The sequence below is a fragment of the Hemiscyllium ocellatum genome, chromosome 28 (assembly GCF_020745735.1).
Source record: "Hemiscyllium ocellatum isolate sHemOce1 chromosome 28, sHemOce1.pat.X.cur, whole genome shotgun sequence".
Taxonomy (NCBI): Eukaryota; Metazoa; Chordata; class Chondrichthyes; order Orectolobiformes; family Hemiscylliidae; genus Hemiscyllium; species Hemiscyllium ocellatum.
The window spans coordinates 43,117,809-43,144,726 of NC_083428.1; the positions used below are offsets into that span (position 1 = coordinate 43,117,809).

General features: G+C 45.3%; 7 non-coding genes across 7 annotated transcripts; all 7 read left to right on the forward strand.

Annotated features, from left to right (window-relative positions):
* The first annotated feature begins 3,796 nt into the window (after positions 1–3,796).
* On the forward strand, positions 3,797–3,869 carry trnak-cuu (transfer RNA lysine (anticodon CUU)). The gene has a single exon. It is a non-coding gene; the product is annotated as a tRNA-Lys (tRNA).
* Positions 3,870–20,444: 16,575 nt separating this feature from the next.
* trnak-cuu (transfer RNA lysine (anticodon CUU)) lies at positions 20,445–20,517 on the forward strand. Its single transcript has one exon. It is a non-coding gene; the product is annotated as a tRNA-Lys (tRNA).
* Positions 20,518–21,547: 1,030 nt separating this feature from the next.
* Positions 21,548–21,620, forward strand: trnak-cuu (transfer RNA lysine (anticodon CUU)). The gene has a single exon. It is a non-coding gene; the product is annotated as a tRNA-Lys (tRNA).
* Positions 21,621–22,651: 1,031 nt separating this feature from the next.
* trnak-cuu (transfer RNA lysine (anticodon CUU)) lies at positions 22,652–22,724 on the forward strand. The gene has a single exon. It is a non-coding gene; the product is annotated as a tRNA-Lys (tRNA).
* A 1,030-nt stretch (positions 22,725–23,754) lies between these two features.
* trnak-cuu (transfer RNA lysine (anticodon CUU)) lies at positions 23,755–23,827 on the forward strand. Its single transcript has one exon. It is a non-coding gene; the product is annotated as a tRNA-Lys (tRNA).
* Positions 23,828–24,856: 1,029 nt separating this feature from the next.
* On the forward strand, positions 24,857–24,929 carry trnak-cuu (transfer RNA lysine (anticodon CUU)). The gene has a single exon. It is a non-coding gene; the product is annotated as a tRNA-Lys (tRNA).
* Positions 24,930–25,959: 1,030 nt separating this feature from the next.
* On the forward strand, positions 25,960–26,032 carry trnak-cuu (transfer RNA lysine (anticodon CUU)). The gene has a single exon. It is a non-coding gene; the product is annotated as a tRNA-Lys (tRNA).
* The last annotated feature ends 886 nt before the right edge of the window (positions 26,033–26,918 follow it).

Consider the following 26,918-nt stretch of genomic DNA (forward strand, 5'->3'; position numbering starts at 1 on the left):
ATGTGCAGGTGAGGTGAATTGGTGATGTTACATTGCCCATCGTGTTCAGGGATATGTGTTCGTTAGGTGGAAATGCAGAGTAATAGGGTAGGAGAATGGGTCTAGGTGGGTTGCTCTTTTGAGGCTGAGTATGGACTTTGTTGGGCCAAATGGCCTGTTTCCCTATGATAGACTCATAGGGGTTTTATGATTGCTTTAAACACCCTACATCGTAACCTCTCATTGGTCTGTTGCTGACAATACAATAAATTCAAATTCAATTGGGTTTTGATAACCTGGGCATAATTTAAATGTATTCATTAAAATCAAATCCAGTTGCCTTAAAATCAAAACAAAATCCCAAGCTGATTGTTACATATCATCAATTCTCAGCACTCTCTGCACCTGTCAGCTCCTCACAGACACATGTGTTGTCATCATCTCTCAGCTCAGAAAAGCACTTTCTGTCTTAAAGTGACCATACCCTCTTTTGGCTTTGTAACAATTACAAACTCGAAATATTTGCTCTTGCTGATGATCTATATGAACACCAAATTAACTATAATGGCCTCAGTTTAACAACTTATGCCTCAAGAACTCCGAACTGTATATTATTTTATCTTTGTTTTGATTTTGATGTTAGAACTTCTTCAACTTTGTGCATATTTGTGTGTGAATGCATGTGAGAAACTGTTTGAAGGATATATGCATACTGGCCAAAACGCATGGCATTGGAACAGCACAACAGGTCAGGTAGCATCCGAGGAGCAGGAGAATTGACATTTTGGGCACAGGCCCTTCATCAAGAATGTGGGGTGGGGTGGGAGTGAATGGGGCTGAGAGATAAATGGGGGGTGTGGGGCTGGGGAGATGGTGACTGGGAATGTGATAGGTAGATGCAGGTGAGTAATGATGCCTGGTCAGAGAGAAGGGTGCCTACTGTTTGTCTGTCAGATTTAGCAGAAGTTTTTCACTAAAAAATTCTATTTGACCCTCTTCTTCTCCTGGAAGTAGAAATTACTCTTAAGTTCCTAAAAGTGCAATAGAACAAGACAAGAAAGCTGCTTCAACAACACCATCCAAACCCATAATCTCGATCACCTAGAAGTACAAGGAAAGTAGCCACATGGGAACTCCATTTCTGATAGTTCCTCTCCAAGACACATACCATCCTGACTCAGAACTCCATCGCCATTCCTTCACTGTTGCTAGTCTGGAAATTCCTTCCAAAAAGGCAGCTCATTGCAAACTTCTCAAGAGCAATTAGGAATAGGCAATAAATACTAGTGTAGCCAGACATGGACAATGCACGAATAAAAAAATTAATTAAGTAACGTTAATTAACTACATTTTAATTGGAAAAAGCTTTAACCTTGCAAGTATACGATCAGTCAATCACATAGATTTTAAAGAGGGAGGCCAATTCATCAGAGTTAACATTTTGAATCAGAACTGAAGAAGAGTTACTAGACTTGAAAAGTTAACTGTACTTTTTGTCCACAGATGCTGCTAGACGTGGTGAGTTTCTCCAGCAATTTCTGTTTTGTTTTTGTTTCAAATCTCCAGCATTTGAAGTTCTTTGTTTGATTATGATGATTTGTGTGCTTGCTATGTGTTGTTTTTGAGTCTGCATGTGCCAGATTATTCAGGACGAGTTTGTATTTTCTTTCTCCACATTGTCAGAATGTTTTCTGATCTCCTACTCTGAGGGTTAGTTATGCTGTTAACCCTGTTAGTGATGTCCTCTCGGGCTCTTGTGTGTTGAATGCAGTTCTCCTTCATTCAACATCTTGGGGGGATTTTCCAAACTCAGGGAAAGGTTGGTAACAAGCATTTAAAGAACATGCCAGTTTTTCCATGTGAACGTTGCGAAGAAGATGTAATGACTTGTTTTCTCCCCATGGCCTGAGATCAGAGCATCAAGATGGCAGTGTCTGAGAGATTTCTGATCCTGCAATAAAACTGCTGAGGCACGAAGTGGGGAAATGCAGTATTACAATTCAGGCAACTTCCCAGTATTCTGAACATGCGTTAATTTAGTTCATTAGAATCTCCAACCACAAATTCCAACCACACTCCATTTCTATTGCCAGTTCTCTTTTTGCGTTGACCTGATCTTTCTGAAATTATTACAGTTTTTGTCAGTTTTCCATTGGGGGTAAAACTTCTTTGGGTTTGACCCAGTGGAATTATCAATGTTATGGCGTGGCAGCAGGAGAGGATCTGAGGAAATTAATCCCACAAAGACAAGGTGTGGGTCTGGTGCTGGCTGGGATGCCCTTTGGAGAGTCGGTGTGGACTCAAGGGGCCAAATGGCTTCTTTCCATACTGTCGGGATTCAATGATTCTACAATTCTATTTTAAAGCATGAGGAGTTTTCATTATGAGGAAAGACTTGACACCTTCATTAGAACAAAGAAGGTTAAGAGAATTGGAGGCAAACTAGTTGTCTGAATCAAGAATTTGTGAAGGAATGGAAGGCAGACTGTGGGAATAATCAGTGTGTATGCAACTGGCTGAAGGCAATTTGTAGTTTATCTTAGAGCCGCACATCATCCTAGCTGCCACTGGTAGTAATCCTAAACTCGCTTCCTGACATCACTGTAGATTCATTTATACCCCAAGATCTTCAGCAATTCAGGAAGGCAGCACGGAACCACTTTCTCCAGGGCAGTTAGGATGTGATATACATCGCTGCCCAGGTAGTGACTTACAAATCCTACAAATGAACAAAGAGAAGGTAATACATCCAGAATGACCCTTCATTTCTCCTAGTGTCTGTTGAATGATACTTGTGCATTTACCTCCTCTCTCGCCAAGAGTTTATTCCATCTATCACACATTCTTTGTGCAGGAGCATTGGAACTGGAGGAGGGTATTTCACCTATTGAGTTTAGATTGGAAAAGTACCCCAGGTCAGGCAGCATCTGAGGAGCAGGAAAATCGATGTTTCGGGCAAAAACTCTTGCCCAAACTGTTGACTCTCCTGCTCCTCGGATGCTGGCTGACCTGCTGTGCTTTTCCAGCTCCACTCTGATATGAACTCTGGTTTCCAGCATCTGCAGTCCTTACTTTTGCCTATTTCGCCTATTGAGTCTGCTCCACTATTCAATGAGATCCTGGCTGATCTCTGACTGAACTCAATTAGACCCTTTGTCCATGTACACGTTTGCACTTTTTGACAACAAGAATTACCATTTGAAATTCACAATAGATGGAGAATCAGTTGTCATTTATTAAAGAGTGTTGAAAATTGTACAACCCTTTGTACAATAAAAAAATTCCCAAACTCACTTCTGGAACTTCCAATTCTGAATATAAGTCAGTCATATCTGTAAATGAGATATCAATCTGATGAAGCTACAACACAAGATTACGTGTGTAGCACACAGGAAAAGCAGTGAGTGATAGCCTGGGCTAAGTGATTCCAATAGAGCTGATCTACATCTAGTTTGTAAATGTGGTGAACAATTAAACATCTAACAGGGGGAGGAGGCTCTACAATTATCCTCATCCTGAATGACAGAGGAGCCCAGCATTTTAGAGCCAACTATGAGCCTGGAGTATTTGTATCCATCTTCAGTCAAAAGTACTGAGTGGGTGATATATCTCAGCCTCCTACTGAGGTCCCCAGGGGATAGTCTTCAATAGATTCTATTGTCTCAAAGTGAAATGAATAATCAGCTGAAGGCACTGAATGCAGCAAAGACATTGGCCCTGAGAACATCCCACTGAATTGTGTGGATTGTGGCAGAATGGCTGCGCGACAGTGTGAAGCGTGGACGTTTTTGCCAGCTCGTGCGAGCGCATGCCTGGTGCCCGGGTAGCTCAGTCGGGAGAGCATCAGACTCTTAATCTGAGGGTCCAGGGTTCAAATCCCTGCTCGGGTGGGTCGTTTTTAAATTGCACTGCCACAGGACAACAGAGAAGGCGGTGCGAGCAAATCAGACGCAATGGCCCTCCCGTTCTGGCGGTGGGGAAGCAAGTGCAGGCCCGTTTTGCCTGCATTTCCGAACTGTCGCAGGTGCTGCCAAACCCGCGGTGTTTCTCCCGCAACGCGTGGCTTCTGTTTGAATTGATCTCTTTCAGGTCCTCCAAATGTGCGAAATCAGAAATTAGCATAGAATCCCTCGACTGAGGAAACAGGCGACCGACTCTCCCAAGAGTATCCCCCACGCACCGAAACCCATACCGCATGACTATGTATTTACCCCGAATAAATGCACCGAACCTACAAATCCCTGAAAACAATGGGCAATTTAGCATGGCCAGAACACCTGACCTGCACACTTTTGGAGTGTGGGAGGAAACCGGATCCGTCGGACGAAATCCACGCAGACACGGGCTGAATGTGCAAACTCCACACAGGTAGTCGCCCGAGATTCGAATCGACGTGGGTCCGTGGCGCTGGGAGGAAGCAGTGAAATCCTGATTATAATTGCACATGCTGAAGCTTGGATTTATGGAGACCTCTCAAATCGATGGTCTGCTTTTCTTCAAAATCGACTCAGACACATCAAACAGAACCTTCATGCACATCTTCCTTGTTTTGGAGCAATGGCGATGTGGCAGTGCGTGTGGGAGTGTCGGTGTCTGCGGCTTGTGGTGGGGTGGATTGTGTCGAGCAGAGAGTGGGTGCTGGGGGTAGGGACTGTGCGTGGTGTTGGAGGGATGACACTCAGAAATATTTTTTTCCCTGAGTTGAAATGTCTTATACTAGGGGACATGTATTTAAGGTGAGAGGGAAAAAGTTAAAGGACATGCGAGGGGCAAGGCTTTTACTCAGAGAGTGGTAGATGTCTGTAAGATGTTGCCAGAGGTAGTGGAGATGTTTTAGATAAGCATGAATATGCAAGAAATAGAAGGATATCGGTCAAGGGCAGAAGGGATTACTTTAATTTTGCATCATGTTTGGCACAAAATCATGGGCTGAACGATCCGTTCCTATGCTATACTGTTCTATATTCAAATGCAATTCAAATGTGACTGTCATTTTGCAGAATCATGGTCACACAAAGAGAAGCCAAATAATGGCCCCAGGGAAATCCGCACAAAATGCTGAGTTAAAACACATGCAAAAATACCTGTTGTTTCCAACAATGGGCTCTCTCAGTTTGTTCTTGTGGGATATAGGTAAATTAATGTTACTTCTGCAATTCTGCAATTATAATTGATTATATAAATATAAATGAACTCACACCAGTGTGTAATTATTTCAGCCAAGAGTTGCGTCAACAAGAATGGAAACTATGTGGAGGAAATGCATAATTGTTTTTTTGTATTAGCTAAAACTGTATGCAAGAAAGAAACGGGACTGCAAAACAATGGTAGATATTACAGGCACTAGATAAGATGCTGTGAAGAGAGGCAGTTAAGCTAGATACGCCTGTACAAACAATAGGTATAAACATCTGTTTCCCACTTTTACAGAAACACAGAAAAAAACTCCAATTAAAAGAGCTTAGTGGTAAGATGCTGTGAGGGGCAGCACAGATGGAGGGAGTAGATAATGGTAAGGCAAGAAATGCCTAACAATAACCCACAGCAGGATGAGGTCAAATGGCCTTGTGTGGCCAGGAATAAACATTTTGTCACAGACAAGGCCGGATAAGACAAGAGATAAACAGGAGTAATGGGTACCGGTCTTAGGGAGGTGGAGGATGCAAACTGGGGTCGGGGGGTGGGGGGGGGGGGGAAACAATGAAATTAAAAAAAATGTAGGAACCAAACTATATAATTATCAAGTATTTGTTAAATTCAGTGTGTTTTGTCCCTGCCTTGTGGACATCACACTCACTTGCAAGTGTGAAATAAATGACACCATTGATACAGATCTTGTCTCGGACTGAAATTATTGAAGTGAGTGAGCTTTGTTTCTCACATTCTGTTAAAACTGCTTCAGATAAAGTCTAAAACAGTTACTGATGGATTAAGATTGATTAATATTCAAACAGCTTCCAAGAAATATGGTTGCTACGTGCACAATTGACCTGGGTTCGATCCCCAGCTATCACCGGAGGATGAGGGGATTTCTGAAAGATTGCAACCAGCTCCAACAATTAACTCCCAGGAGACTTGTATGAGTCCAAAATGCCACAAAGGTGAAGATGCTGCCTAACCTGCTGTGCTTTGACCAGCAACACATTTGCAACAAAGGTGAATTCCCCTTGGTACAATCGATCCATTACATTCTGAAGGGCAACAGAGCCATCCCAGCCCAGCAGAGGAGCTCTCAGTACCCAGAGACAGGAGATAGGAATTAACCTGCAGAGTCTCAGAGGATGGGATATTTGACATCCAGAATAGATTGAGAACTAGAACTGTCCTGGCAACCCAGCCTACCCAACAGTGAATCGAGAGACATCGAAAATGAGAGCAGGAGGAAGTGTTTTGGCCCTTTAATATTGCCGTACCATTCATAGTGATCATAGCTGATCAAATCTACTCATGAAGATAGTGAGAACTGCAAGTGCTGGAGAGTCAGAGTCGAAAAGTGGAAAAGCAAAGCAGGTTAAGCAACATCTGAAGAACAAGAGAGTCGACATTTCAGGCACAAGTATTTCATCAAGAATGTGGTGACGGGGTGGGGCGAGTAAGGGAACTGAAAGATAAATAGGAGTATAGGGGTGGAGAAAGGTAGCTGGGAAGGCAATAGGTAGATGCAGGTGGAGGGTGATAGTGATAGGTCAGAGGGGAGGGTGGAGTGGACAGTTGAGAAGGAAGATAGACAGGTAGGACAGGTCAAGAAAGTGGTGTTCAAGTTGGAGGGTTGGATCTGCAATATAGTGGGGGAGGGGAGGTTAGGAAACTAGTGAAGTTGATGTTGATGCTGTGTGGTTGAAGGGTCCCAAGGCAGCAGTCAAGGCCTTCTTCTTCCAGCCATTGGGTGGCTTGGCTTTGGCGGTGGAGGAGGCCCAGGATTTGCATGTCCTTGGGAGAGTTGGAAGGGGAGTTGAAGTGGTCGGCCACAGAGCAGTGCAGTTGCTTGGTACATGTGTCCCAGTGATGTTCCCTGAAATGTTCCATGAGTTGGTGTTCTGTCTCCCCGATATTGAAGAGACCACATCCAACAGAGATTTTCCTGCACAACCAAACATGTTATCTCTATGGTTGTTGCTTTCGATTTGGTCTCCTTTACATCAGGGAGAGGGGAAGCCAATTTGTGGAATGTTGCAGGGAATATCTTTGGAAAGCACGCACCAAACAATCCCATAGCCCTGTGGCCGACCACTTCAACATCCCCCCCCATTCCACCAAGGATGTGCAAGTCCTGGGCCTCCTCCACCGCCAAATCCAAGCCACCCGACAGCTGGAGGAAGAAGGCCTCATCTGCCACCTTGGGACTCTCCAACCCTGCAAATAATTTCTCTTCACGTAATTAACTAATTCTCATTTGACAGCAATAATTGAATCTGTCTTGAATACATACTCCAACAGTGCAATTTAGATCTTAACCTTTAACTCAACAGAAAGGTCATTCCTCATGAAGTCTGGCCCCTTTGTCAATTTTTTAAAATCAGTGCCCTGTATGGCTCAGAAATAATCAACACCAGGAACAGATTTTCCCTATCCCCTTTGTCCATGCCCCTCGTGTTTTAAAATTGCTGATCAAATGTCTTTCTCAAGCTTCTCATTCTTAAGGATAATAATCCCAGTTTTCTGAAGCAATCCTTGTGTCTCTCATACCAGAGTCTTAGATTAGATTAGATTACTTACAGTGTGGAAACAGGCCCTTCGGCCCAACAAGTCCACACCGACCCACCGAAGCGCAACCCACCCATACCCCTACATTTACCCCTTACCTAACACTACGGGCAATTTAGCATGGCCAATTCACCTGACCCGCACATCTTTGGACTATGGGAGGAAACCGGAGCACCCGGAGGAAACCCACGCAGACACGGGGAGAACGTGCAAACTCCACACAGTCAGTCGCCTGAGTCAGGAATTGAACCTGGGTCTCAGGCGCTGTGAGGCAGCAGTGCTAACCACCGTGCCGCCCTACACCATCAGTGTAGGAGTAGTGATCTTGCTGAATCAGACTCACTGTGTGGGGTTTTAATTTTGTTAAATGAGACTGATCGTGGGGACAATGATTTCCTGAATCAGAGTGAATGTGGAGTCATGATTTTGCTGAGGAGTTGACACTGTATTCAACACTATGGGAAAACAAGTGCTTATAGAGTGATAATCCTCTCTGGGATTTCATTATATTTCAGATGACAGTGAGGGACTAAATATGTGAAAAGATTCTCCATATGGTCCTGCAAGCAACTTGCAAAATTGTTGAAATTGTTTTGTCTGTGAGCAGTTTTGTTGAAATGTTCAACCCTTTCCTTGGAATTCTTTCCATTTTCTGTCTATCTCAACCCTTTTGTGTGATTATTTCAGTTCAAGATGCAGCAGGGCAGACTGCAAAATTACTCGGCGCTGTATAAAGTGTTATTGACAGCTGAGACAGCGGTGCAGTGGTAACTATGGTTGCTCTTTTTAGCTGCTGTGTAGTATTCAAATCTCAGTCACTACTTACTTTCCTTCAGGATGATAAGATCCACTAATGAGTCTGTCTGGAACCAGTTCCGTCAATGACTAGACGGCAGTTTCTTCTAAATACCTAGTTTTCCAAACGTCTCACACAAATATTTGCATTAGCAATTTCAATCTTTCTGCAATCCATCACCTTCCAACAGTTTGCACCGTTCCTGAACTCTGTGGGATGACCTCTCACTGCCCAAAGATATCAAAATAGGGCAGGGGCTAGGAAACAATCAAGTTTCCAAGAAGGAGGTTTTTAACAGCATCAGTGAGGCCTGAGCTGAGGCCAGAAATTTATCCCCAGAGAACAGCAGGTGATAAAATTAAAAGAGTTCCTGATGCCAAAATCAAACATTACATACCGTCAAATTAATTTATTTTGTGCAAATTTACATTTTTCCTTGAATTCTTTTGTCTCTCAGTCTCCGCTGATTTTGAAGAGAGAGGCATACGGCTGAATCGTGTGGTTTATATGCTGCAGGCAAATCACGTCAAGTTTGGTGGCCTAAGTCTCACCACTGGTCTGAGCAAGTTTTCTCACTGTATCTTTTCAAACTCATCACATGTATTGTTTCAGTCCGAATGGTTGGTATCTGATTTTCACCCCTACTTACCATATACCATTCCTGGAGCAGCTCCCCGACCAACTGACCCAGATTTCATGGCACAAGTACCATCTTTTAAAGCCCTTTGTGCACCCGGCCAAGCACTGTCAATCTAGAGCTGTCCTGCATGGCTCCTAGCATTTGCCCCAAATATGGAAAGCCAGAGGAAAATTGACAAGGTGTTGTAGACACATAATTCCTCTTCCCCAAGGACCCGCAGTGTTGGCCACCTCCAACCCTGCGGCCCTGCAAATAATTTCTCTTCACGTAATTAACTAATTCTCATTTGACAGCAATAATTGAATCTGTCTTGAATACATACTCCAACAGTGCAATTTAGATCTTAACCTCTAACTCAACAGAAAGGTCATTCCTCATGAAGTCTGGCCCCTTTGTCAATTTTTTTAAATCAGTGCCCCATATGGCTCAGAAATAATCAACACCAGAAACAGGCATACGGCTGAATTGTGTGGTTTATGTGCTTCAGGCAAATCACATTAGCACACATACCAGCCTGTTCCAAGGTTGTCATCTGTGTTAATGTAAATTCAACCATCGAGAAGGATGTCCAGCACTGTAGGAAGAAAGTCAATGTTGGTCTTTCTCTCCACCAGTGTAAATGCCACCGGCTTCTCTTTGCTACCTCACACTCTATCTCTGCTACTGTGGTCACCTCCCACCAAGACTCATGCTCAACCACTTTCATTATGTCCTCTAACACTTTCCCTCTCATCCATCACGACCTCTGTCACTATTAACCCTGTCTGCCCTTTGCACGGCCTACTCACTCACAAACTACACATCCCCACCTGCAACATAAGTACCATTGATGCCAGTGTAATGGCTACTGCTCTTTCTCATTCTAGGAGCAAAACTATCCAAAACAGGACAAGATGAGTCAAGCCAGGAGAAGTGCTGCCCATTGTTTAGCTCCGCACTTCTCATGAGGATAGGATCCAGTCTCTAACCACCCCCAGAAGGGCCCAGACTGTATCAGAGGCTGCCTGTGACTTACTGCATCCACAGTCCCTGAGTGAAGGCCATTCCTTTGACTTGACTGAGGTCTTCTGACAAACATGGCAAACTTGTTGGCTTTGTGGTTGGCAAGACTATAGTATTATGAGCCTGGTATCCCTGGCTGAAGGGGTAATGCCCCAAAAAGGCAAGGCAATATAAGGTGGGATGCTGCAAGCATTCTGGTAGGTTCAGAGTGAGTGAGCACTATGAGTAAAGAGCCCAGAAGTACAGCCTGGTCCAGTCCAGGGGTTGGGTGTATGTCCCTGAGCACACAGTGTCTTTCCTGCAGCATTACAATGGGAGTTAATGGGTCAGCCTAAGGTACAGTGAAGTGTAGAAACATCTTCTGAATAGATTGGAGACACGCCATGAGGTTTCTGAGAGGCTGGCACATGTCGGAGGTTAATATTCGAGGATCTGGAGTGTATGTGGCTGGAGCCTGTGAAGTGTCCCCAAGATGCTGCTGCCTGGTGTTCAACATGGGGCTCTCTTGGATTAAATGGTGAGTTGAACCCACCGAGAAACTGATTAGATTTCCATGCTGAGGTATCACGACACTAGCTTGTATGGTAAGTTTGGTGAGATAGAAAATCATGGTGAGTTTGGCTCTTGACAAGGCTTTTAGCATGCAACAAAAGAGACTCAGTTGCTGCCTAGTATAAATATTGCTATGTCATTTCTGTAAAGCAAATAGGATGCAATGGTTTTGTTACTGTTTTTCTTGATACTTCTGCATGCTTTGGGCTGACTAGAGCTGGCCTTAGCTTTTATTTTTACTCTGGGTGACATTGGAACAAAGGTGACTTATAACAGAAAATCCTCATGCACGTTGCCAAACCTAATAGAACTGAAGCTGATAATCTTCTATACTGAGGGGGTTGGTTGTGTGCTAGCCATCCTCCTGCATTAATAAACTGGGTACTCAGACATTTACCAGAAAATGTGTTCAATTATCACCATGGCAATTTGACTTTTTAAAAAATCAATAAATGCCATGAAGCAGTCAGATTATTGTAAAAGAAATTGTCTGATGTAATGATGTAACTGAAATAGTACATTGAAAAATATCTTGATTGTCTGTTGAGTCTTTCATCTGTTTGAATACCATTGATGTATAATTTTAGTTACATCACACTGTAAATTTTTGCTATAAATTCTGTGTTTTAGGATTGAGTCCTCCACTATCACCTGATGAAGGAGCGTCGCTCCGAAAGCTAGTGCGCTTCCAATTAAACCTATTGGACAACCTGGTGTTGTGTGATTGTAGGAGAAAGTGAGAACTGCAGATGCTGGAGATCAGAACTGAAAATGTGTTGCTGGAAAAGTGCAGCAGGTCAGGCAGTATCCAAGGAGCAGGAGAATCAGGTGGTTTCCTGAAGAAGGACTCCTGTCCGAAACGTCGATTCTCCTGCTCCTTGGATGCTGCCTGACCTGCTGCGTTTTTCCAGCAACACATTTTCAGTTGTGTGATTTTACACTTATCTTGAAGTTGCTTTGCATCTTCCTGACAGCACATGTTCTCATCTAGTTATGACATCCACCAGCTTGGACATAATACATTTAGTCACCACAGCCATGACATTGATATGTATTGTGAACAGCTGGTGTTCAAGTACAGACCCAACTAGTCACAACCTGCTGATGCAAGAATGATCCATATATTCTCACTCTGTTTGCCAATTTTTGATCCATGCCAGATTATTACCTCTTATTTTAACTTTGCTAACCAGCCTTCTGTGGGGACTTCATTAAAATCCTTCTGAAAACCCAAGTATTCTACATCCGCCAACACCCTTTTATCAGATTTGCTCATAACATCCTCAAACACCAACTTTGTCAAACTCCATTTCCCATTTGTAAGTCCATGCCGATTATTCTCATTCAGATCTTTTTTCTTAAACCCCACATCCATTGATCCCATGCTTTTTGATACATTCTCCACTACTGAAGTAAGGTTAATGGGCTTGGGGTTCCCTGCTTTCTCCTTTTCCTCTCTTGTTTAATAGTGCGCCACATTTTTTACATTCCAGTCACTAGAAACCATTCCAAATCTGTAGTATTTTGCAGGATAGTTGAAAGGGCAAATATACCGGACACTTTATTCTGGGAGATGGTCACACCCCCTCGGCTTAAGTCATCTAATTTCATCAATGGTCAGGGAAGGTAGGTGTCACTGCAAGTGAGGTGGGAAAGGTAACCCAGAGAGCAGGAATACAGGAGCATTTGCAATTGCCCAACAGGTTTGAATTTTTGGATGGTAATAAGGGCTGCAAGGATGAATGATCTGTGATGGAAGAAGATTCAAGCTGGGAAATAAGAAAGAGTGTAATGGTAGCCAGAGACAGTATAGTGAGGGGGATTGTAAGTGTTCTCTACATTAAATAACAAGTTCAGATAGTAGCGTTTTCCCCCCATGACAAGCACATCAGATCTGACCCAGGGCAGAATTTTCAGGGGGCAAGGGAGGATCCAGTGGTCCACATTGATACCAATGACACAAATTGAACATAACAAAGAGGTTCTGCTGCAGGAGCATGAGGTACAGTCATACAGTCATAGAGATGTATAGCACAGAAACATACCCTTCGTTCCAACTCATCCATGCTGGCCAGATATCCCAACCCAATCTAGTCCCACCTGCCAGCTCCTGGCCCATATCTCTCCAAACCCCTCCTATTATATGCCCAGCCTGATGCCTTTTAAATGTTGCACCGTTAGATGTTAAATTATAAAACTGGAACATCAAATGTAATAATCTCTGGATTATTACCTGAGCCATATGCAACTTGGCAAAGGATGAATAAGAGTCAAGAACTGAACATGGAGGAGTAGGGGGTTCTGTATCATGGGGTGATAGCACCAGTACTTAGGGAAAGTGGACTCTGCACCATTAGGATGGTCTGCACCTTCACCATGCTGGGACCAGTGGTCCCACATGAAACACAATGACTAAAATGGAGACGGCTTTAAACTAAGGATGGCATAGTAGCTCAGTGGTTAGCACCGCTGCCTCACAGTACCAGGGACCTGGGTTGGATTCCAGCCTTATGATGTGCAAACTCCAAACGGACATTCTCCCATATCTGTGAGAGTTTCCTCCAGGTGCTCCAGTTACCTCCCACAGTGTAAAATGGTGCACGTTAGGTGGATTGGCCATGCTAAATTGCTCTGTTTCCAGGGATGGGCAGGATAGGTTAGCCTTGGAAAATACAGGGTTACTGGGTAGGATAGGGGGAATGGATCTGGGTGGGATGATCTTCGAACAGTCAATGTGCACTTGATGGGCCGAATGGCCTGCTTCCACACTGTTGGTGTTCTATTATTCTAAACAAAGGGGCTGAGGAACCAAGGGAGAAAATGATGACTGCAGATGCTGGAGATCATCAGGAAGGTCTTATGCCTGAAACACCGATTCTCCTGCTCCTCAGATGCTGCCTGACTTGCTGTGCATTTCCAGCACCATAGTCTTGGCTGAGGAACCAAGCTTGGTTAAATGTAACAAAACAAGGAATGGAATCAAGGCATGACAGAAAAATACTATGTGGAAAGTGAAGGCCGGAGAATGACAGGAAAGGACAGAAATAACATTAAGAAATAAACTTAAGTAGTCAAGACTAGATGCTGCAAATACAACAAAAACAAACTAAGTTAATGGTTCTATATCCAAATGCTGGCATCATTCATAATAAGCAAAATGAATTATTGGTACACTGAAGTGAATGAATATGATCTGACCATATCATAATCATGTAGTAGTTACACCTTTACTGAATAGTAGAGGGGGCTTGAAGAATTTTCCTAATTCATCTCCTTTATCAAGTTATCAAACGTTTGTGTGGAAATGCTAGCCACTTTTCTGAGTACATTTCTGTTGCAGCTTGCTGTGGTTTAGGGCACAGGCATTGTGCTCAAAAGAAAGAACTTGATGATGAACTATAAAATAGATAAATTCTGTGTTAAGATCGGGCCCTCCACTATCACCTGATGAAGGAGCGTCGCTCCGAAAGCTGGTGCTTCCAATTAAACCTGTTGGACCATAACCTGGTGTTGTGTGATTTTTAACTTTATAAAATAGAGGGCCCAGTTCAAACAGCCTCAGCTCTCACTCTGTGACTCTGACAGTCCAAGCTCGCCATCTTCTGGCTAAATACAAGAGACAACTTAATCTTCTGAGACACCTTTTGCCTTAGCCACAACATTTTGCCAGTTTAGTCATTCTTTGCTGGTTCTTGAAGTCTGTCCAGTCCTCTAATTCGGCACTCATCTTTGCAGATCTGTGAAGTTTTCTTTCCATTTAATGGTCTCCTGGGTTTATGCATTGAGCAATGGATGAAGGCTGTTTTGCAAGGAGCCTTTCGTTCAACAACAATTCTTTACTGGGTTATTAAACATCTTTTTAAAAAATGCCTCAAACTTTACTATGATACATCGTATCCCAGTTTCCCAGTTCACCTGAGTCAGGTCTGCCATCATATTCTCAGTCACCTTTAATTCATTTTAAATCACAAGTAATGGTCAGAGAATTGAGTGTGGGAATTGTGACATTGTCTTATGGCTGTGTAAGATATTATTCTAAATGTGGCCTTGGCAATGTGTACAATACTAGTTGCTTTGCTATATGAAGGATATTATTAAAGTGGGAAGGGCAAAAAAGATTTACAAGGATGTTACTGAGACTGGACAAGATGAGCTATAAGGATAGGCTGGAATCTTTCTCCCTGATACCCCTCTCTGAGGGGTGACCTCATACAGATTTATAAAATCATGAGGGGCATGGATAATCTGAATAGCCAAGATCTCTTCCCCAGGGAATGAGTCCAAAACTAGAAGTCATAGGTTAAGATGAGAGGGGAAAGACTTAAAAGGGTCCTAAGAGGCAACATTTTCAAACAAGGGGTGGTGCAAAATGGAATGAATTGACCAAAAACATGGTAGCAGCAGGTGCAATTACAACATTTAAAAGACATTAGGATAGGTACATGGATAAGATAGGTTTAGTGGGATATGGGCCAAACACAAGCTGAAGGGACTAATTTTAGTTGAGAAAACCTGGTTGGCATTGACAACTTGGGCTGAAGGGTTTCGGTGCTGCATGATTCTATGACACACAATCTATCGTTTCAAACTCAACATTAATTTCTATTGTTGTGATCACTGTTCAAACAACTTGAGGCTGGTGTCATGAATTTTCTAATTAAAATATTGAGTCAATCTCAGTGAATCTTTCTCAATCAACTTCATCTCATCAAGTTTGGGCCCAAGCCTTTTACTATAACCAGTGGTAACTGAACCTGCAGTTTCTCAGAGACCAGAGCCAAAGTCATTCATTTAATCTGTAAAGGCTCCCCAGTATAGGTTCTCAGTCTAGCTGAGGTCTTGCACCAAGTTAAGGGTTGGAGTCCAGAGTGAACTTTGCTTAAAACTGGTTCTGCAATCATTGAAACAGTTGCACCAAAATCAACCTCCATTAGAATGACCATTTAATCTGATGTTTATTTTGATTGACTCTGGTTTGGATGTTGTTAAGCAATTTAACTGTTCTAAGCCAGATGTAGGAGGATTTTCCAGATGTGCACTTACATGGATATAGGCCCATGAGTTCTCTTACTGGATTTAGGTCTAATGGGACCTTTTTACTGGCTTGAGTCCTCAATTGGTAGCAACTACATCAACATGCCAGTCTGGATCCTGAAGAAAGCTTGATTATTTGGCTAAGGCTTGGCTTTGTTTTGAGGTTTTGCTGTGGGGCAGACCTACAGTCCCTCTGATCAAGATATGTCTTGAGTGAGGTTATGCAATTGTCTTCACTCAAGTGGTGTTCCCCAAGTTCAGTCAGACTCACATGGATGTCCACTTCCATTGGTGTACCCTGCAACTCATAGACTCAATTTGCCATATTTTCCAATGATAAAGCCAGTTGTACTGCCCTTTTGAAGTCCTGATTTGGAGATGCCGGTGTTGGAAATCCAGTTGCTATTTAGCTAATAGATTATCTTACATGGTTACATCATTAATCTCATTCTTGTTACCCCTGAAATAACTCCAGAGGCCAGTATCCTATCACCAAGTCACCCTTTATTTACATGTGGTGAGTCCTTGACACTGATCCAGCCCTCAGAGTGAGCAGGATGTCTGACAATCCTGTTTACTGTATATCTCTCAACCAAGGCTCTCTGACTGGATCAGGTTAACAGCTCCAATAGGGAAACTCATTCTGAGGTCCACCTGGCTGACAACATTGCAAACCCAGCAGCTGTCACCTCGAGGCTCCTTTACCATCAGATTATTGACCATTCCTATCTCCTTGCAAACTGCCATGTCTAAAATGGCTTGGTCACAGAAACAACTGACTCATTTTTCCTGCTGTCTTTGTGAATTTTATTTTCCCAATTTACCTTAAGTTTAAAGTCATCAATAATTATTTTGGTACATTGCTCAATTTTTCCTCCTGTATGCTCTGCTCTTCGTCACTACTCTCAAGGACCTTATAAACTGTGACCTCTTATCTTTCCTACTCTTGTCTCCACCCAAGCTGATTCTACAGTTGGATTTTTCAAGTTAAGACCATCCCTCAGTATTGAACTAATGCCAAACCTAATTAACAGAGCTAATGCACCAACCTTTCCTAGCTTCACATGCCTCAAATACCCTTCAACATTCAATCCCAGTCTTTCTTACTTTTCCACTACATTTTTGTAATTCTTTTCAACCCATTTTCACAAACACCAATCACTGACAATTCATCCGAATGTGTTGTGCATTCAGCTACAGTGCCTTAAATTCATTCTCTTTATCTTTTGTTTGCAATCAAGGCTCCATTCTACTGCTGCACTCTTATATTTATATGTTCTGTCCCTTCCTGACACACTTTTGAACTCATCACTCAAGATATTACCCTGCTCTATCAATTTGTTGTTTCCCATCACTTTATGATGTCTCCCCTTCACTTGACCATGGGCCCCACTACTTAGTCATTGTCAGTGGCAGCAATATGAGTGCAATTGCCCCCTCGAAAATTCTATGTCATTGCTAATGGATTCTCTGGGTCCTTGTGCACCTCATGAGCCCAATCCTCGAGTCACATCTCCAAACATACATTTGGGCAGGTGTTTTTGTAATTTATATGTGTACGTGTGTGTGTGTGTGTGTGTGTGTGTGTGTGTGTGTGTGTGTGTGTGTGTGTGTGTGTGTGTTTCTTTGCGCTGACATGTGTCCCTGTGTTTTTGTGTAGGTGTGCGTGTTAGCTTGTGTGCTTGTTTGCATATCTGCCATTATGAAATTTGCCATTTCTACTCCTAATCTGGCAGCCTTAACTTGCTATTCCACATAAGTTCTTATAACTTCAGGAAGTGAATTCTTCGAACTCCAAAGTAATCCCTAATTCCATCGTGTGTTTGATCTATTTTCAATGCCTTTATCCACCTATTGAATTAACTTGTATATGTTTGACCAGCTTCCCTCCTCAGATTCATGAAATGTTGGCTGGAGGCTTCTGGTGTTAGCTCAAATGTACTTAGGATGGCATTTTTCACCTCATCAGGACATTAAAAATAGACCAAAACACATGACGCTCTGAGAGACAATTATTTTGGAGGAGTTCAAAAATTCACTTCCTGATGTAGTGAGAACTAACGAGGAAGTGCAGAGGTTTAAAATGACAGGATTAGCAGCTGAAATTGTGATTGAGTTGGGTCATAAATTAATGTTTAGCATCCAACCTCAATTTCATTCTGTGAGGCATAGAAATTGAGGTAAAGAAAAGTCCTCACATGGTAAGGAAAAAGTAGATCTCGGTGAAGATGATAAAGATAGCTTACTACAGGGTTAAAAAGGAAAGCCATGAAGGGGAAAGAGAAGTTGAAAACCTCAGGTATTTTCATTGCAATAAAGTAGGCCACATGGAGTCAGTGTTGGTGTGTTAGAAAAGCACTTGGGAAGATTGATGTAGGAAAACAGGATAAGCCAGTGAATTTTGTTAAAGTGGCAAAAGGCACAGTGGGGGCCAAAACGTTGCACCAGAAAGTACAACCTGGTCAGAGGTTGGTTGAGGAGGAAGTGCCAGATTTTCTGAAACTATTTACTTGCAAAGATAAGATTTACTGCTAGCATTACCAGCAGTAGGTAATAAATTACAGTGTTAACAGATATGGGATGGTGCCTCTCTTTGTGAGACGAGCAGACATGTAATTCAGAAGAACTATTGCCAGAAAAAATGCCAATTTGTGGAATTCATGGTAAGACAGGACGTGTTCCATTTATGTAGAGTGAAGTTACAGTGTACCTTGACAAGTGGAGAAGTGGTGGTAGGAGTACTGCAGGAACACTCAGTTCCAGGAATACAATTTCTCCTTGGTAACAACATATCTGGATCACAGGAGTGATGTCTACTGTGGTTGAAAAGCCAGTAGAGAATCGGGCAACTAAGGCATTACAAGAAGTATATCCTGGAAATTTACCTGACTGTAATTACAAGGTCACAAGGCCACCAGTTGAAACAGGTGGAGAAGTCAAAGAATACAAATAAGGAAGTTGATGTAGAACTATCAGACCATGTTTGATCAAATGGTTGAGCCAAAACAGGAACATGTGGAAGACAAAGTGGATATTTTTAGCTTAAGGAATTTAACTGAATTACAACAAAGATGTAAAATTGATGCAATTACATTGGAAAGTGTACACAGAAGTAGAATCGGAGTGTATTTCCAAATGTGGGCAGCACAGCGGTTAGCACTGCTGCCTCACAGTACTAGCAGACCTGGGTTCAATTCCTGACTCAGGTGACTGACTGTGTGGAGTTTGCACATTCTCCCTGTGTCTGTGTGGGTTTCTTCCCACAGTCCAAAGATGTGCAGGTCAGGTGAATTGCCCATAGTGTTGGTTAAAGGGGTAAATGTAGGGGAATAGGTGGGTAGTGTGTTGGTGTGAATTTGTTGGGCCGAAGGGCCTGTTTCCACACTGTAAGTAATCTAATCTAGTTACCATCTAAAAGAGGAAATGGAGGCCACCACATAGTCAGTCAGGCAGGCAGATGTTCTCCAAATTGTGTTACCATGGGTTAGAGAAAGGAGGTACTGTGGAGAGTGCATGAATTATCAATAGAAGGTTATTTGGGGTAAAACAAACTGAAGCTAAAATACAAAAACATTTTTACTGCCCTGGACTGCATAAGGATGTAATTGAGTTTTGCCAGATATTTCACATGTGTCAGTTAACTGGAAAACCTCAGGCAAAGATAAAAACCAACACCTTTAATACCCATTCCTGCAATTGAGAAACCTTTTTGACAAGGGTCATAATCGATTGTGTAGGTCCCCAAACTAAAACCAAAAGTGGGAATCAGTAATTGTTAATACTGGACGTGTCTCCTAGATTTCCAGAGGCCATTCCATCACACAACATTACAGCTAAAATTCGAGAAGAGTTACTCAAATCTTTCACTGGGTATGGACTAACCACAGCAAAACAACCACATCAAGGGGAAAATTTTATACAAAAAACTTTCAGGGAAGTAATGGATAGCTGAGCAATAAAACAATTCAAATCAATGCATATCATTTGGAATTGCAAGTAGTGTTAAGACCATGTTAAGAGTTTACAGTCAAGTTAAGACAGGCGATTGGGAGGAAGGAATTCCTTTTGTATTTTTTGGCCATTTGGGATGCCCAAAATGAATCGACCGAGTTCAGTACACTTGATTTAGTTTTTGTGCATGAGATGAAAGGGCCAGTGAAATTAAAGAAAAATTGGTAAATCAGAATTCCGAAACCACTTGTTTGGACTGTGTCAAACTGCAGGGAGTAATTAAATGGAGCAAGAGTTGACTAGGCAGCATTTTAAAAAAAACACAGCATGAGATTAAACAGGAAGCAGACAAGAAATCAAAAACTAAATTTTGCGAACATACCTAAAGTGTTGGTGTTACTTCCTGTGATAGGTAAACCTTTAAAAGTAAGGTTTTTAGGACGTTTTGTCAAATCAAAAGGAGAGTGAGGTGAGCGATTTGACACCAGGCAAAGAAACTGAGTGTTTTGTAAATATGCTCAAAAGCTTTTTCGATACGGAATCAAAGCAAAAGGTCAATGTTTTACTGGTTACACAAAGGGAAGAAACACCTTCAGAAGATTCTGAACTGGATATGCCTCATCTTAAAATGAAGAGTGAGGAATTTCTCAAAGTTAGAAAATTATTGAGTTACATTCACGAGGAAAATAAATGACCTCACAGAATTTTTACTGACATGGGTGCACACGTGAACGAAAGTCTTTTCCAACTCAGGCAGGAAAGGCCGCAGCAGGGCAACAAACAGAATCCCAGGTAGCTCAGTCGGTAGAGCATCAGACTCTTAATCTGAGGGTCCAGGGTTCAAGTCCCTGCTCGGGCGGGTCGCTTTTAAATTGCACTGCCACAGGACAACAGAGAGGGCGGTGCGAGCAAATCAGACTCAATGGCCCTCCCGTTCTGGCGGTGGGGAAGCAAGTGCAGGCCCGTTTTGCCTGCCGCAACGCCTGGCTTCTGTTTGAATTGATCTCTTTCAGGTCCTCCAAATGTGCGAAATCAGAAATTAGCATAGAATCCCTCGACTGAGGAAACAGGCGACCGACTCTCCCAAGAGCATCCCCCAGGCACCCAAACCCATACCGCATGACTATGTATTTACCCCGAACAAATGCACCGAACCTACACATCCCTGAAAACAATGGGCAATTTAGCATGGCCAGAACACCTGACCTGCACACTTTTGGAGTGTGGGAGGAAAGCGGATCCGTCGGACGAAATCCACGCAGACACGGGCTGAATGTGCAAACTCCACACAGGTAGTCGCCCGAGATTCGAATCGACGTGGGTCCGTGGCGCTGGGAGGAAGCAATGAAATCCTGATTATAATTGCACATGCTGAAGCTTCGATTTATGGAGAGCTCTCAAATCGATGGTCTGCTTTTCTTCAAAATCGACTCAGACACATCAAACGGAACCTTCATGCGCATCTTCCTTGTTTTGGAGCTGATGGCGATGTGGCAGTGCGTGTGGGAGTGTCGGTGTCTGCGGCTTGTGGTGGGGTGGATTGTGTCGAGCAGAGAGTGGATGCTGGGGGTGGGGACTGTGCGTGGTGTTGGAGGGATGATGACGAGGCTGTCTCATGAGCACCGTTCTTTCTTTGGCGGTGCTGTGTTGTAAGCTTGCTGATGGCTTGGACGGTGCCAGAAGTGTGTGTTGAGGAGGGTTGTTACAGTAGAGACAGGACGGTGCGGCAATGGAGTGGGGGTGATGAAGAGAGATGGCGGCTTGGAATCGGCCCTGCACAGCCGGGGCTGCCAGTCTTTCCCACTGAATTGTGTGGATTGTGGCAGAATGGCTGCGCGGCAGTGTGAAGCGTGGACGTTTTTGCCAGCTCGTGCAAGCGCACGCCTGGCGCCCGGGTAGCTCAGTCGGTAGAGCATCAGACTCTTAATCTGAGGGTCCAGGGTTCCAGTCCCTGCTCGGGCGGGTCGCTTTTAAATTGCACTGCCACAGGACAACAGAGAGGGCGGTGCGAGCAAATCAGACTCAATGGCCCTCCCGTTCTGGCGGTGGGGAAGCAAGTGCAGGCCCGTTTTGCCTGCCGCAACGCCTGGCTTCTGTTTGAATTGATCTCTTTCAGGTCCTCCAAATGTGCGAAATCAGAAATTAGCATAGAATCCCTCGACTGAGGAAACAGGCGACCGACCTCTCCCAAGAGCATCCCCCAGGCACCCAAACCCATACCGCATGACTATGTATTTACCCCGAACAAATGCACCGAACCTACACATCCCTGAAAACAATGGGCAATTTAGCATGGCCAGAACACCTGACCTGCACACTTTTGGAGTGTGGGAGGAAAGCGGATCCGTCGGACGAAATCCACGCAGACACGGGCTGAATGTGCAAACTCCACACAGGTAGTCGCCCGAGATTCGAATCGACGTGGGTCCGTGGCGCTGGGAGGAAGCAGTGAAATCCTGATTATAATTGCACATGCTGAAGCTTCGATTTATGGAGAGCTCTCAAATCGATGGTCTGCTTTTCTTCAAAATCGACTCAGACACATCAAACGGAACCTTCATGCGCATCTTCCTTGTTTTGGAGCTGATGGCGATGTGGCAGTGCGTGTGGGAGTGTCGGTGTCTGCGGCTTGTGGTGGGGTGGATTGTGTCGAGCAGAGAGTGGATGCTGGGGGTGGGGACTGTGCGTGGTGTTGGAGGGATGATGACGAGGCTGTCTCATGAGCACCGTTCTTACTTTGGCGGTGCTGTGTTGTAAGCTTGCTGATGGCTTGGACGGTGCCAGAAGTGTGTGTTGAGGAGGGTTGTTACAGTAGAGACAGGACGGTGCGACAATGGAGTGGGGGTGATGAAGAGAGATGGCGGCTTGGAATCGGCCCTGCACAGCCGGGGCTGCCAGTCTTTCCCACTGAATTGTGTGGATTGTGGCAGAATGGCTGCGCGGCAGTGTGAAGCGTGGACGTTTTTGCCAGCTCGTGCAAGCGCCCGCCTCGCGCCCGGGTAGCTCAGTCGGTAGAGCATCAGACTCTTAATCTGAGGGTCCAGGGTTCAAGTCCCTGCTCGGGCGGGTCGCTTTTAAATTGCACTGCCACAGGACAACAGAGAAGGCGGTGCGAGCAAATCAGACTCAATGGCCCTCCCGTTCTGGCGGTGGGGAAGCAAGTGCAGGCCCGTTTTGCCTGCCGCAACGCCTGGCTTCTGTTTGAATTGATCTCTTTCAGGTCCTCCAAATGTGCGAAATCAGAAATTAGCATAGAATCCCTCGACTGAGGAAACAGGCGACCGACCTCTCCCAAGAGCATCCCCCAGGCACCCAAACCCATACCGCATGACTATGTATTTACCCCGAACAAATGCACCGAACCTACACATCCCTGAAAACAATGGGCAATTTAGCATGGCCAGAACACCTGACCTGCACACTTTTGGAGTGTGGGAGGAAAGCGGATCCGTCGGACGAAATCCACGCAGACACGGGCTGAATGTGCAAACTCCACACAGGTAGTCGCCCGAGATTCGAATCGACGTGGGTCCGTGGCGCTGGGAGGAAGCAGTGAAATCCTGATTATAATTGCACATGCTGAAGCTTCGATTTATGGAGAGCTCTCAAATCGATGGTCTGCTTTTCTTCAAAATCGACTCAGACACATCAAACGGAACCTTCATGCGCATCTTCCTTGTTTTGGAGCAATGGCGATGTGGCAGTGCGTGTGGGAGTGTCGGAGTCTGCGGCTTGTGGTGGGGTGGATTGTGTCGAGCAGAGAGTGGATGCTGGGGGTGGGGACTGTGCGTGGTGTTGGAGGGATGATGACGAGGCTGTCTCATGAGCACCGTTCTTTCTTTGGCGGTGCTGTGTTGTAAGCTTGCTGATGGCTTGGACGGTGCCAGAAGTGTGTGTTGAGGAGGGTTGTTACAGTAGAGACAGGACGGTGCGGCAATGGAGTGGGGGTGATGAAGAGAGATGGCGGCTTGGAATCGGCCCTGCACAGCCGGGGCTGCCAGTCTTTCCCACTGAATTGTGTGGATTGTGGCAGAATGGCTGCGCGGCAGTGTGAAGCGTGGACGTTTTTGCCAGCTCGTGCAAGCGCGCGCCTCGTGCCCGGGTAGCTCAGTCGGTAGAGCATCAGACTCTTAATCTGAGGGTCCAGGGTTCAAGTCCCTGCTCGGGCGGGTCGCTTTTAAATTGCACTGCCACAGGACAACAGAGAGGGCGGTGCGAGCAAATCAGACTCAATGGCCCTCCCGTTCTGGCGGTGGGGAAGCAAGTGCAGGCCCGTTTTGCCTGCCGCAACGCCTGGCTTCTGTTTGAATTGATCTCTTTCAGGTCCTCCAAATGTGCGAAATCAGAAATTAGCATAGAATCCCTCGACTGAGGAAACAGGCGACCGACTCTCCCAAGAGCATCCCCCAGGCACCCAAACCCATACCGCATGACTATGTATTTACCCCGAACAAATGCACCGAACCTACACATCCCTGAAAACAATGGGCAATTTAGCATGGCCAGAACACCTGACCTGCACACTTTTGGAGTGTGGGAGGAAAGCGGATCCGTCGGACGAAATCCACGCAGACACGGGCTGAATGTGCAAACTCCACACAGGTAGTCGCCCGAGATTCGAATCGACGTGGGTCCGTGGCGCTGGGAGGAAGCAGTGAAATCCTGATTATAATTGCACATGCTGAAGCTTCGATTTATGGAGAGCTCTCAAATCGATGGTCTGCTTTTCTTCAAAATCGACTCAGACACATCAAACGGAACCTTCATGCGCATCTTCCTTGTTTTGGAGCAATGGCGATGTGGCAGTGCGTGTGGGAGTGTCGGAGTCTGCGGCTTGTGGTGGGGTGGATTGTGTCGAGCAGAGAGTGGATGCTGGGGGTGGGGACTGTGCGTGGTGTTGGAGGGATGATGACGAGGCTGTCTCATGAGCACCGTTCTTTCTTTGGCGGTGCGGTGTTGTAAGCTTGCTGATGGCTTGGACGGTGCCAGAAGTGTGTGTTGAGGAGGGTTGTTACAGTAGAGACAGGACGGTGCGGCAATGGAGTGGGGGTGATGAAGAGAGATGGCGGCTTGGAATCGGCCCTGCACAGCCGGGGCTGCCAGTCTTTCCCACTGAATTGTGTGGATTGTGGCAGAATGGCTGCGCGGCAGTGTGAAGCGTGGACGTTTTTGCCAGCTCGTGCAAGCGCACGCCTGGCGCCCGGGTAGCTCAGTCGGTAGAGCATCAGACTCTTAATCTGAGGGTCCAGGGTTCAAGTCCCAGCTCGGGCGGGTCGCTTTTAAATTGCATTGCCACAGGACAACAGAGAAGGCGGTGCGAGCAAATCAGACTCAATGGCCCTCCCGTTCTGGCGGTGGGGAAGCAAGTGCAGGCCCGTTTTGCCTGCCGCAACGCCTGGCTTCTGTTTGAATTGATCTCTTTCAGGTCCTCCAAATGTGCGAAATCAGAAATTAGCATAGAATCCCTCGACTGAGGAAACAGGCGACCGACCTCTCCCAAGAGCATCCCCCAGGCACCCAAACCCATACCGCATGACTATGTATTTACCCCGAACAAATGCACCGAACCTACACATCCCTGAAAACAATGGGCAATTTAGCATGGCCAGAACACCTGACCTGCACACTTTTGGAGTGTGGGAGGAAAGCGGATCCGTCGGACGAAATCCACGCAGACACGGGCTGAATGTGCAAACTCCACACAGGTAGTCGCCCGAGATTCGAATCGACGTGGGTCCGTGGCGCTGGGAGGAAGCAGTGAAATCCTGATTATAATTGCACATGCTGAAGCTTCGATTTATGGAGAGCTCTCAAATCGATGGTCTGCTTTTCTTCAAAATCGACTCAGACACATCAAACGGAACCTTCATGCGCATCTTCCTTGTTTTGGAGCAATGGCGATGTGGCAGTGCGTGTGGGAGTGTCGGAGTCTGCGGCTTGTGGTGGGGTGGATTGTGTCGAGCAGAGAGTGGATGCTGGGGGTGGGGACTGTGCGTGGTGTTGGAGGGATGATGACGAGGCTGTCTCATGAGCACCGTTCTTTCTTTGGCGGTGCTGTGTTGTAAGCTTGCTGATGGCTTGGACGGTGCCAGAAGTGTGTGTTGAGGAGGGTTGTTACAGTAGAGACAGGACGGTGCGGCAATGGAGTGGGGGTGATGAAGAGAGATGGCGGCTTGGAATCGGCCCTGCACAGCCGGGGCTGCCAGTCTTTCCCACTGAATTGTGTGGATTGTGGCAGAATGGCTGCGCGGCAGTGTGAAGCGTGGACGTTTTTGCCAGCTCGTGCAAGCGCACGCCTGGCGCCCGGGTAGCTCAGTCGGTAGAGCATCCGACTCTTAATCTGAGGGTCCAGGGTTCAAGTCCCAGCTCGGGCGGGTCGCTTTTAAATTGCATTGCCACAGGACAACAGAGAAGGCGGTGCGAGCAAATCAGACTCAATGGCCCTCCCGTTCTGGCGGTGGGGAAGCAAGTGCAGGCCCGTTTTGCCTGCCGCAACGCCTGGCTTCTGTTTGAATTGATCTCTTTCAGGTCCTCCAAATGTGCGAAATCAGAAATTAGCATAGAATCCCTCGACTGAGGAAACAGGCGACCGACTCTCCCAAGAGCATCCCCCAGGCACCCAAACCCATACCGCATGACTATGTATTTACCCCGAACAAATGCACCGAACCTACACATCCCTGAAAACAATGGGCAATTTAGCATGGCCAGAACACCTGACCTGCACACTTTTGGAGTGTGGGAGGAAAGCGGATCCGTCGGACGAAATCCACGCAGACACGGGCTGAATGTGCAAACTCCACACAGGTAGTCGCCCGAGATTCGAATCGACGTGGGTCCGTGGCGCTGGGAGGAAGCAATGAAATCCTGATTATAATTGCACATGCTGAAGCTTCGATTTATGGAGAGCTCTCAAATCGATGGTCTGCTTTTCTTCAAAATCGACTCAGACACATCAAACGGAACCTTCATGCGCATCTTCCTTGTTTTGGAGCTGATGGTGATGTGGCAGTGCGTGTGGGAGTGTCGGTGTCTGCGGCTTGTGGTGGGGTGGATTGTGTCGAGCAGAGAGTGGATGCTGGGGGTGGGGACTGTGCGTGGTGTTGGAGGGATGATGACGAGGCTGTCTCATGAGCACCGTTCTTTCTTTGGCGGTGCTGTGTTGTAAGCTTGCTGATGGCTTGGACGGTGCCAGAAGTGTGTGTTGAGGAGGGTTGTTACAGTAGAGACAGGACGGTGCGGCAATGGAGTGGGGGTGAT